Source organism: Symsagittifera roscoffensis, chromosome 6 (genome assembly GCF_963678635.1).
Source record: "Symsagittifera roscoffensis chromosome 6, txSymRosc1.1, whole genome shotgun sequence".
NCBI lineage: Eukaryota > Metazoa > Xenacoelomorpha > Acoela > Convolutidae > Symsagittifera > Symsagittifera roscoffensis.
Genome location: NC_087067.1, coordinates 59,754,725 through 59,765,050, shown reverse-complemented (window position 1 = coordinate 59,765,050; position 10,326 = coordinate 59,754,725).

The window sequence follows — 10,326 nt, the reverse complement described above, 5'->3', positions numbered from 1 at the left end:
CTGAAATTACTAGTAATTTCAGCACTTACAAATGGTTTGCTATGATTGATTGTTCTGCTTTAGTGGAGAACTGTCTTGTGTTCAGCCTCGTCTGGGAATGGCGTGAAATTCGTGTTTGGAAGGGATGCCTTGTAACTCGGATTTGCACGTATACTTGAACATCGAGGTGGTAATTGGTCTGGTTCAATGAAGTCCTTTCTGCGAAGTCAAGTCGTACTTTAAATCCTTTGAGTCGTGATTGTGGACAGCATGTCGGTTGTGCTTTGGCCATTCTTTTATTCAAGTTGTGATGGGGTCGTCTAGCCTTTGGATGTTCGCCTTTGTTGTTGTGTATGATCTATATACTGCATATTATGATTTACATTTTATAAATTTTTGTTAATTTGGTTTTTGGTCATGATCTTTGTTAGTTGTTTTCGCATAAGCGTTTTATTTTAATAGTTATTTTGAAGAGTTACTCACCCTTGAGTACCTCTTAATAAAAATTGAAGTGCGGTCACAAAGCGTAGGTGTAGTGCGGTGGATTAGGCCGGCTATAAGCATGCTCAGGTCGTCCTCTCTGGTGGTTTAGACCAGGAGTGGGAGTATAATTTCGTGCTGTTTCTTTGATGGGTCCTGTTTTGTGATAATGTTTTATGTTGTTTTTTTTCTGGTCTTTCTTATGTTACTTTTGGTTGTGTCCTTTTTTCAAAAATCAAATTGTTTTTAGTTTGGGTCTGTCTTATGACTTTTTTGTGTTTTTTTATTTCTTTCTTAGACTTTGTAATAGTCTTCAAAAGAATAAATTATCCAGTTTTAAACTGGGTTTATCTGGTTTGGGTACCGTTGGTTTTCTTTTCTTAGTCATGCTGTTATTTTATGATTTGTGGTGTTTAGTAAACTGCGTTAGTTAGTTTGATTTAGTGTATAACTCCATTCCAACCGGGTTAAAGAAAAGTTGGAAACTTGTTATCGTTAGTTGGAGTTGTTGTTATTGAAAACTTGAAACATAAAATTATTATTTTAAACAAAAACTTCGTGGGCGAGCTGTGCGAGTATGGATAGAATTCTTGTGCGAATGAATGAAAACATTGAAAAGGTTAGTACTGTTTCCACATTTTATGAATTTATTGCTTGAATTTTGAAATTTACTACATTTGGGGAAATTTAAAATTATTAATTTTTATCGTATGTAATTTTACTGCTTCTGGGGAAAATAATTTATAAATTAAGTTACTACATTGGGTATGAATTTTACTACATTATTTAGTGCGAAAAATTTGGTATAGCAAAATAGTTTTAGCAAAAGAGTTTTACTAGATTTGTATTCTAATTTAACAAGTTTGTATTTTTATGTTTCTTTTTTCTGTTTTTGTAGATGATGGTGGTGAGAAGACTAAAAAGAATTTAAACATTGATAGAAAATGGCTAGTACGATTCGAATTTATTAGTTAAATTTATTTAAATTATACTTACCTTAGTCATCGGGAAAAAAGCCATGTGGGAAGATTTCTTGAATTAAATTGGATGTTGTTAATAACTTGGCTAGTATGCGAATGACATTTTTAGTTTGCAGCAGTGGACAAAGCAATTGGTTCGTATTGTTTGTTTGTCTAGCAATTTTTTATGTTTCGATTCCATGTTATTGATGCTGGTGATCTGGTTTTTGAGTCAGTGAAATATAGTTGGTCGTCTATTTGATGGTTTTTGTTTGAGTCTTTGAATTTATGAAGTTCTTGTATTGCGATTGTTTCTGATTCTGAGACTGCGTTTCTTCGTTTTGAAAATATTTTTCTAATAATTTGTTTTTGTTTGTTAATTACTTTCTTTCTTAGTATTTGTCTTTTTGTTCTTATGTATCCTACTGATTGTCTGTGTGGTGTGATTACGAGGTCGTCTTTGTCGTCGTTAATTAAACAGTTGTGTATTATGATTGTTTGTTTGTTTCCTAAATTGTCTCTTGACATAAGGTTTAGGATGATGGATGCAAAATCTGGATTAGTGATTCTAATGCCTTAAATTGTTAGTTCCTACGGTTTTCTGTGGTTAGTTTAACTTGAGGGTCGTATATTTGGGTTGGAGAGAAAAGCGTATATCGATTCCTAAGAATGATTTGTACTTTCTTGTGACTAATTCTAAGCTAAGATAGACCTACCTAATCTTACTTAGGGGCTGCGATTTGTGATCAAGGGTTGGAGAATAGTAAATCGATCCACAAGGTTCAGGTTTAAATAGAACGCGAGTAGTTCGTTAGATACTATTTTATGACTTAATTAGTTAAAGTGTTTTAGTCTGGGTCATCTAAGAGGAGGGGGATCAAGTGAAGGATGAGTAGCCGAAGTTCTTCACTGTTTATCTTTATTAAATTGGTTAGTTTTTGAAATTTGTTTTTGTTAATTCTGGGTCGTTGATAAGAGTTGGGCATTGAATCAACGTTTGAAGTCGTTAGAAACTATTTAAATTTGGAGGGGGAGAACAAAATTGCTCTATTTGATCCAAGGATATGCCTTCATGATCAGAGATTTAGATATTTAGAAATTTCAAAATTTAGATATAGTTTGATTTAAACATCCAAGGAAAGCCTTGATTATCTGTTATTTAAATGAAATTAAATTAAGTGAAAGCAAGTATAAGCCTTGATACTTTAAAATTAGGGCGTTCAGGTTAAGTTTTAGTTTTGATGATTGTTATTTTTTGAAATTCGCTTTTATGATTTTAGGCGATGAAGCTGGGATGATGAGATGATTTATATATATTAACAATTTATGATTTATACTAACTAATTTTTGTATTTTTATATTCAATAAAAAATTTTTCAAGATGTTATTTATTTTACGGCTGATTTAAAGAAAACGACAAGTGTTGTTTTTATTAATCGTTATTGTACAACTATTAGGTTTAGCGCCATGAAAGGTAATTGAAGATAGTTCTTCAAGTATTATGTCAGCAAACGGAAATTTAAATTTACTGCTCGTAGTATCCTAAAAACAAGAGTTTGATTTCTTTTTTGTCGTAATATCATGAAATCAATGGGTAGATTTCTTCTTAATCGTATGTTGTCTCTTTTTGGACGTCTTCTTCCAATACCGGGTAGTTCTCGTATTTTTCGGAATATTGGATCTGATCTATTGAGCCGTGGAGACATATATATATATATATATATATATATATATATATATATATATATATATATATATATATAAGTTTTTGTCATATAACATTTTTATGAAACGTTGTAATTGTCTAATTCTAATCTAATTTTTGTCTAATTTTAAGTTAGTTAAGGTCTGTTTGAGACTTTTGGTCGCACCAGATGAGTTATGTATGATTTACTGTACTCATTAGGTCATTTGAGATAAAGTACGTCACTATCTTATTTTCGGCCGGATAGATTCGTGCAACTTCTTAGTCTAATACCAATCTTAATCTTACTCTTATATCTCCTAGTCTCAATAGATCTAGTGTACATGGGCTTACGCGAGTTAGTTCCAGAATGAGAACAACTGTATTCTAAGTTTAATTCAAATTGCTCTGGTGCTGAAACTTCAAGTAGTTTCAGCACTTTATAAATAAATAGTTGTTAGTTTGGTGGAGTATGATTGGTTAGTATTCAATATTTTATAGAGATAAATTACCATAATAATAACCAATGATAAATAACTATTTTAGATCTGATTCATTACAGGATGCGAGCATATTCTTTTTTCGGGTTTGGAAGAAGAGATATTATCACGATAATTTCGGGAGATCGTATTATGGTTTCTGATCGGTTGTGATGAGTGTTGATCTGGTTGATTTTAGAGAATAGGAACATTGCTATTCTACATTGAAATTCTCAATCTTGTTCTGGTGTTGCATGTAGTTCGACTTTGGATGAAGTGCCTGGTGACTTGGAACAGTACGTATACTTGAACATCGAGATGGTCATTGTTCTGTTGTAATTGGTTTTCTTTTGCTGCGATGCCAAATCGTACTTTTAATCCATTGAGTGTAATGATTGTAGGCAGCATGTCAGGTGGGTTTGCCATTCCGTAGTTGGAGTGAGATTGGGCTGTCAAGTTCCTTGCTGCTCGTTTTTGAGCTGTGTTTTATCTATATATTGCATTGTAATATTTACATATACAAATCTTTGTTAATCTGGTTTTTTAGTCATGATCGTGTATTAGTTTTTATCGCAAAAGCGTTACTATTTAATTCGGTTATTTTAAAGAGCTACTCACACTTGAGTAATTTTCCTCAAAAATAGAGTCGTGGGTGTCACAAAGGGTGGATGTAGCACGGTGGTTGAGGCCGGCTAAAGAGCATGCTCAGGACGTCCTCTTCTGGTGGGTTAGGCCAGAAGTAAGGGTAATAGTTTCATGCTCTCATTTTGGAGGGTCCTGTTTTTGTTCAACTTTTTGTGCCCTTTTTATTACTGGTTTTTTCTTTTGTTGTTTTATTTGTGTTTTTTTCTCAAAAATCAAATTGTTTGTTTTGGGTCTGTCTTTTGACTTTTTGGTGTTTTGTTATTTTGTGTTCAGACCTAAAAGTAGTCTTCAAAAGAATAATTTATCAAGTTCTAAGCTGGTGTTAATCCAGTTTGGGTACCGTGGGTTTTCGTTTCTTTGTCATACTGTTAGAATGTGGTTTGTGGTGTTTAGTAGGCTTGCGTTGGTTAGTTTGGATTATTATAAAATTCCTTTCCAACCGGGTTAAAGGAATATTTGAAACGTGTTAAAATTCGTTAGAGTTGTTATCAGTTAAAGTTAAAACTTAAATTCGTAATTTTAAACAATTCTTCGTGGGCGAGCTGTGCAATTGTGGATAGAATTTGTGGGCGAGTGATAATAAAGAAGCGTCTTTAAAAAGGTAAAGGTTAGTACTGCTCTTTGCAATTTATGATTAATTTTTATTATTTTACTACTTTAAAATTATGAAGTTTACTGCTTGATTTGGGGGTTGAAATTTTTATTTTTTTTTTCAATTGTATAAAGATTTACTGCATTGTACAGGAGAATTTTACTGCTTTATAAGTGCAATTGGTTAATGAAAATTTACGAATCTAGGAAAAATGACCTGTTTTTTATTTGACTTTTGTTTTGTAGATGACTGAAGATCGTGCCTACGCAGAAAAAAGAAAACAGTTATGAAGAATGGTTTGTTGTGTTCGAATATATTAGTAAATTATTCAATTCATATTACCTAATCGTCGGTGAAAAATCCATGGGGAAAAACGTCGTGGATGATGTCTGACGAGGTTAGTAATTTAGCTAGCAAGCGAATGATGTGTTTAGTTTGCAGAAGTGGCCAAAGCAATTAGTTTGCTTTAATGATGTTGTGATCTTCAGTGCTAGGTGATGCGGTGTGTTTTGAATAAAGTTATGATTATAGCGAGTGTTCAATATGATTTATAGGATTGGGACTTCAACGGGCTGGAAAAATTCATGAGGGATGATTAGCGGGCATTATTCGTCTACGTTTAGTAGTTTTGTGAGGGGACAGAAGATATACATCTGGGTGATGGGATCGTAATTTCGGATGGTGCCTTGTAAGTTAGTGTCTTTATTACAATATGTGAAGTTAAGAAAAATTAGTGAGGTGTATTTTGAGTTATTATATTGATATCCATGGTGACGTTGTCGTTCTGGTGTATTGAGAGTGCAATGGTGTTGAATGAACTGGTAGTAAGTGTGGGTGTGTGTTTGTTTAGTTCGTAACATGACATCGTGTGAACTGTGCAAATCATGTTCTTTGGGTGTGTGGAAATGCAATGTTTGTGAAAAGTGGTCAAATTTGTTAAAGTATGAATCATAAGCACGAATATCACGGAGTGCTGCTGAAATGACGTTGTCGTATTTTTTATTTAAGATGTTGAGGCTGAAAGTGTATGGGGTTTTGGGGAAAAGTTTTTCTGTTAGTTGGGGGTTAGCAAATGGGTCGTTCTTTAGAAAGTTGTCTTCGTTAGGTCGTATGATGTTATGATCGTAATAATCGATAGAATAATCATTAGCTTTGGGTGCTGTGATTTTAATTAGTGATTGTCTGTATCCTACCTGTGTGAATTGTTTTGGGGTTAGTGTTGTTGTTAGACGGTAGAGTTGGGTCCTGCACACTTCATTGTCATAAGGGTTGTTATATAGTGGCAGTGATAGTGGATTAGTAAAGTGATAAAATGATGTCCATGAAAGTGTAGGGTAAATTACGTGCTCGTTTACATAATTGGGTCTCTCATCATTGGGGTCTGAATGGAAGTATGTGTATTGTGGGAAAAAGGGTAGACATTTTTTGAGAATTTCTTTGATGTTAGTGTGAAGTGGATAATTGACAAATGTTGTGGTTGTTCCTGGGTTAGATGGGAATGGAGTATTTGGGAATTTACTTTTAAAGGTTTGGTAAGCTCTGGTTGTACTGGATGATGGGGTTGATGAGGGAGTCGGGTTTTGTGAAGAGGTATAATGTGAAGAGGGAGTTGGGGTTGATGGGTTGGATGATGTTATAGATTGTAAGAGTTGGTGAATAGTTAGTGTTTGAGGGTGTTGTAATTGTTGTTGCAGTGTGATGAAGTTATCAAGCTCGTATGATATTAGTGTGTTTTCTGAGTCGTTAATATCGGATGGTTCATGGTTCACTTGTTAGAGGGGAATATATGGGGGTCACATTTGAAATGGGAGAGAGAGGGGAAGAGGGTTTAATTTCGACTTGGGAATGAATAGGTTGAAAGGGAGGTTGGGAAAATGCAGATGGGCTAGGTTTAGATTTGGCAAATTCGTCGGGTGTTTCGATTTCAGAGTTATCGAATTGGGAGATAGTGTTATATACTGTTGCGTTGGAATTAGTGTCTGATTCCATGCTGGATGAAGTGTTATGATGAGGTGATTGAGGTGGGGGAAAGCAAAAAGTGGGATGGTGCGAAGGTTGTTCTGGTGGTTGGCTGGTTGGCAAATTGATCGATGGAGGGATCCAACTTGGCGGCTCATCGTGGGCTAAAAAGATAGTTGTTCTGAGAACGAAAGTTAGTGGTATGTGGTTGTTCTATAGTTTGTTTGTATGTGTCTTCTATACTGGGTTGTTGAGTTACTATTTGTTTATTCGGGCTTTGTTGATAATTAGATCTCGAATTTATGAGGTTTGTTATGGCGATTTTTCTGAAATTTTGCGGTACCAATGATAGGGGATAGTTATGGTTTAGGTTTTGTAATTGTGGTGCTGTAGGCATTGTATTCGTATTGTTTCGTGATGTGTCATCTGTGTTTGGTGTTGTTAATGTCTTGGAATTGAATTCTTTTATTTGAGCGTCTAAAAGTATTTTATTGATTGATGTAGAAAATATTCCATAAAGTCCTGCGAAAAGTATGCGTGCTACGCTTGCTTATTTGTTTACTTGTCTGTGTATTGCGCATGTATTGAAGATTACTTTTAACACATATAGAAAAGAAATCCAAGAAAAAAAAAACCCTGCGTATAATATAGTCAATCTTTCTGGGTAGTATGGGCATCTGGGTCAATCAAGATGTAGTATGGGCATCCTAGAAAGGCAAGAAATTCGTTTTTCAAATTAACAAAACTAAAAATACTTTTTGGTGATATATCTTGTGTTCTATGTTTTTCGCCATTTAAGTAAATGTAATCTCTTATATTTTTAAAATATCCGCTATAGTCTTGTGCGTATATGTCGGAAAAGCTTGCTGTTTCTGCAAGTTTGCGTAGATTTTGATCTATGGATTGTCGATGTATTGTGTCCATTTGTGTGAGTAATTATTGAAATTGTTGTATTCGTATGTGACGTTGAATGTCGGATTTGGAGTATATGCCGATTGATTGTAAATCGATAATGGGGTTGCGGGCAATAGCTCTATTGCTTTCTGGTGAAAATTTTTTGAGTGGTTGCATAAGCGTAGGATATGGTGTGAGAAGATAGTTTTCATCCTCGTCAGTGTTTGATTGTACTACAATGTGGCTATTTTGTGATCCAGATGGGACTGCTGTATCCGAAAAGTAAGCTCTTCGGGAGAGTGTATCAAAAAAAATGTACTTTATTTTTGTAGAATGTTGCGATTCTTTTATAGCATTTTTTGTCTTCGAGAAAACATTAGTCTCTCGTAGCTCCTTTCTAAAAAATGTCATAACTTCGTGACTAAATTCTATTCTTTCCGATTCTTTTTCTCGCAAGTATTTATTCCTTTCTGTTTCGAGCAACTTCACCAACTCAGCATTTCCATTCTTTTTCGCAAAAGACAGCGGGGTGAACAAATCTCCGTCGTCGTACTGAAACCAATACAAAGAACATTAATCAATAAATTCTAATAAAATTGCAAACCGCAATGAGAATGACACGAAACTTAATTTATGTATACACCCTTCATCCATCATATAACTACTAAACACTGGAAATTAATATTCATATGGCTCTAAAATTTTTAACGCCAATACCGTTTGGAGCACTGAAAATGTGGAGGAACATTGGAGTCAGACATTTTAAGCCCAAATTTAGGTACCAATGTGAATGATAAAAAAACGTCAGTCGTGGCTAACCTGCAATAAAAAAATCTCAAAATATTTTGATGGCGCATTTAGTAAATTTTACGGTTGCTCGCCCAAAAATCGACTTGTACCAAAAGTCTACAGGACTTATAGGTGACCGACCAGGGAGTTTCAACCCTCAAACCGTCCTAAATCTGCTGCTGATGTTAACGTATTCGGAAAAATCGGTTTAAAAAATTGAACGTAGGCTAATGAGCCACACAAGGAACACTGTTTCACTGTCTGTGCTTATTTATGGAAGTAGTTCAAAAAAAATTGAATTGCGACTCCTAAAATTGCTTTCAGGAAGCTGTGTTGGCATAGGAAATAAACATGCTGGCCTACCTTCCCAGTTGCGAGTATGTCTGCCCCATGTTAAATGAGGAGTGGAATTGCATCCAAGTAATTGTACATGACTGCCACGTGCAAGGGCGTAATCTCGCTCACTCCTCCATATTTCCGAGGGTCAGCTCCGTGTTCCAGGAGGACACGACAAACGTCCACATTCTGAAGCAGAATTTCCTCTTCGGTATCAAATTTGAGCAGCATTTGGAACAATCAAAATGAAAAACGAGTAGTATAAAGCAACAAGAGGTCAGATATATTTTCGGAGGGAGGTGAACCTGTCAAAGTCGTGTGACTATGTTACTCAATTAGCCTAATCTTTTTTTTTCTCGGGGGGCGTAATAAAGATCTTATTAGATTAATTTTTTTCACTCGAGTTAATTTTTGGGGGTATATGACCGGGATCTTTGGGGAAATTTTGTTCAATTGCTAATTAAGTGGATAACTCTATGACATCGCTGAGGGAAACAAACTTTTATCAGATTAATTTTTTCCCTCGAAGTAATTTATTGTAATTGATTTGAACCTCGCTGAAGATTATCAGCTTATCGGGAATTGAACTGAAGTAACTTAATATGTTTATTCCGGGTTAATAGTTTTCAATCTAACATAAGTCCCTAAGCCCCCTGAAAATTAATTATCCTTGATTAAACATCTTTCTAAAATCTATTGAAATTAAAAATTTTAAGCTTTATTGTTTTCCTCACCTTATATTTAGCCAATGAAAGAAAACCAATTGAATGAACCCATAGAAAATCACAAAGTATTTTCCAAGTACTTTTTGAGCGTCTCTTCCTCGCAAATTGCGATCACGTTTTCTTTGACGATTCCAAGAAATACATTCGAAATATTCAGCCAAAAGTGTTTCCAATTCATTTTTTGAGGCTCAGTTTGACACGAAAACATTGTACTCGCCTGTAACAATTCAGAATCAAGGCTCTGTTGGCAGAAACTGCACGTGACCGTTTCGCCTTGATTAATATTTTCCATTCTCTCAGTCAAGCATGACTCATGCACTGCGTGACCTCCAGCGCATGGAAATGATAAAGGGATTGCTCCTTTAGCAGTTACTGGTTTTCTGCAAAACGCACAGTCTTCGAGACCAGTTTCTGTCTCGATGCAATGTTGAATAACTGTGTCCGCGGATCGATTCAAGCAAAAGAGCAATCGACTTCGAAAATTATCGGCTCCGAAAATTGATTCATCTGCAGTTTTTGAACTCACAGCTTTATAGAGCGTATCGGATGCTGTACATGCCATTTTGGCAGTTGTATCGTCAAGATTGTGCGAAATCTCTGACATATAGGTTGAAAGCATTGTTAATTTCTTGAGTTTGAATTTATCATCGTCGAGTTCAATTCCAGAGCACATTTTCAAAACGGACACTTGTTGGTCTAGCTTGGAGAGGGGGTTTTATATTATATACTGGTTCGTATTGTAGTTCGCTCAGCGATGCTTGGAGAATTACTGGTTCCAGTGGTTCGGACAATCGTGCGTGTTTTT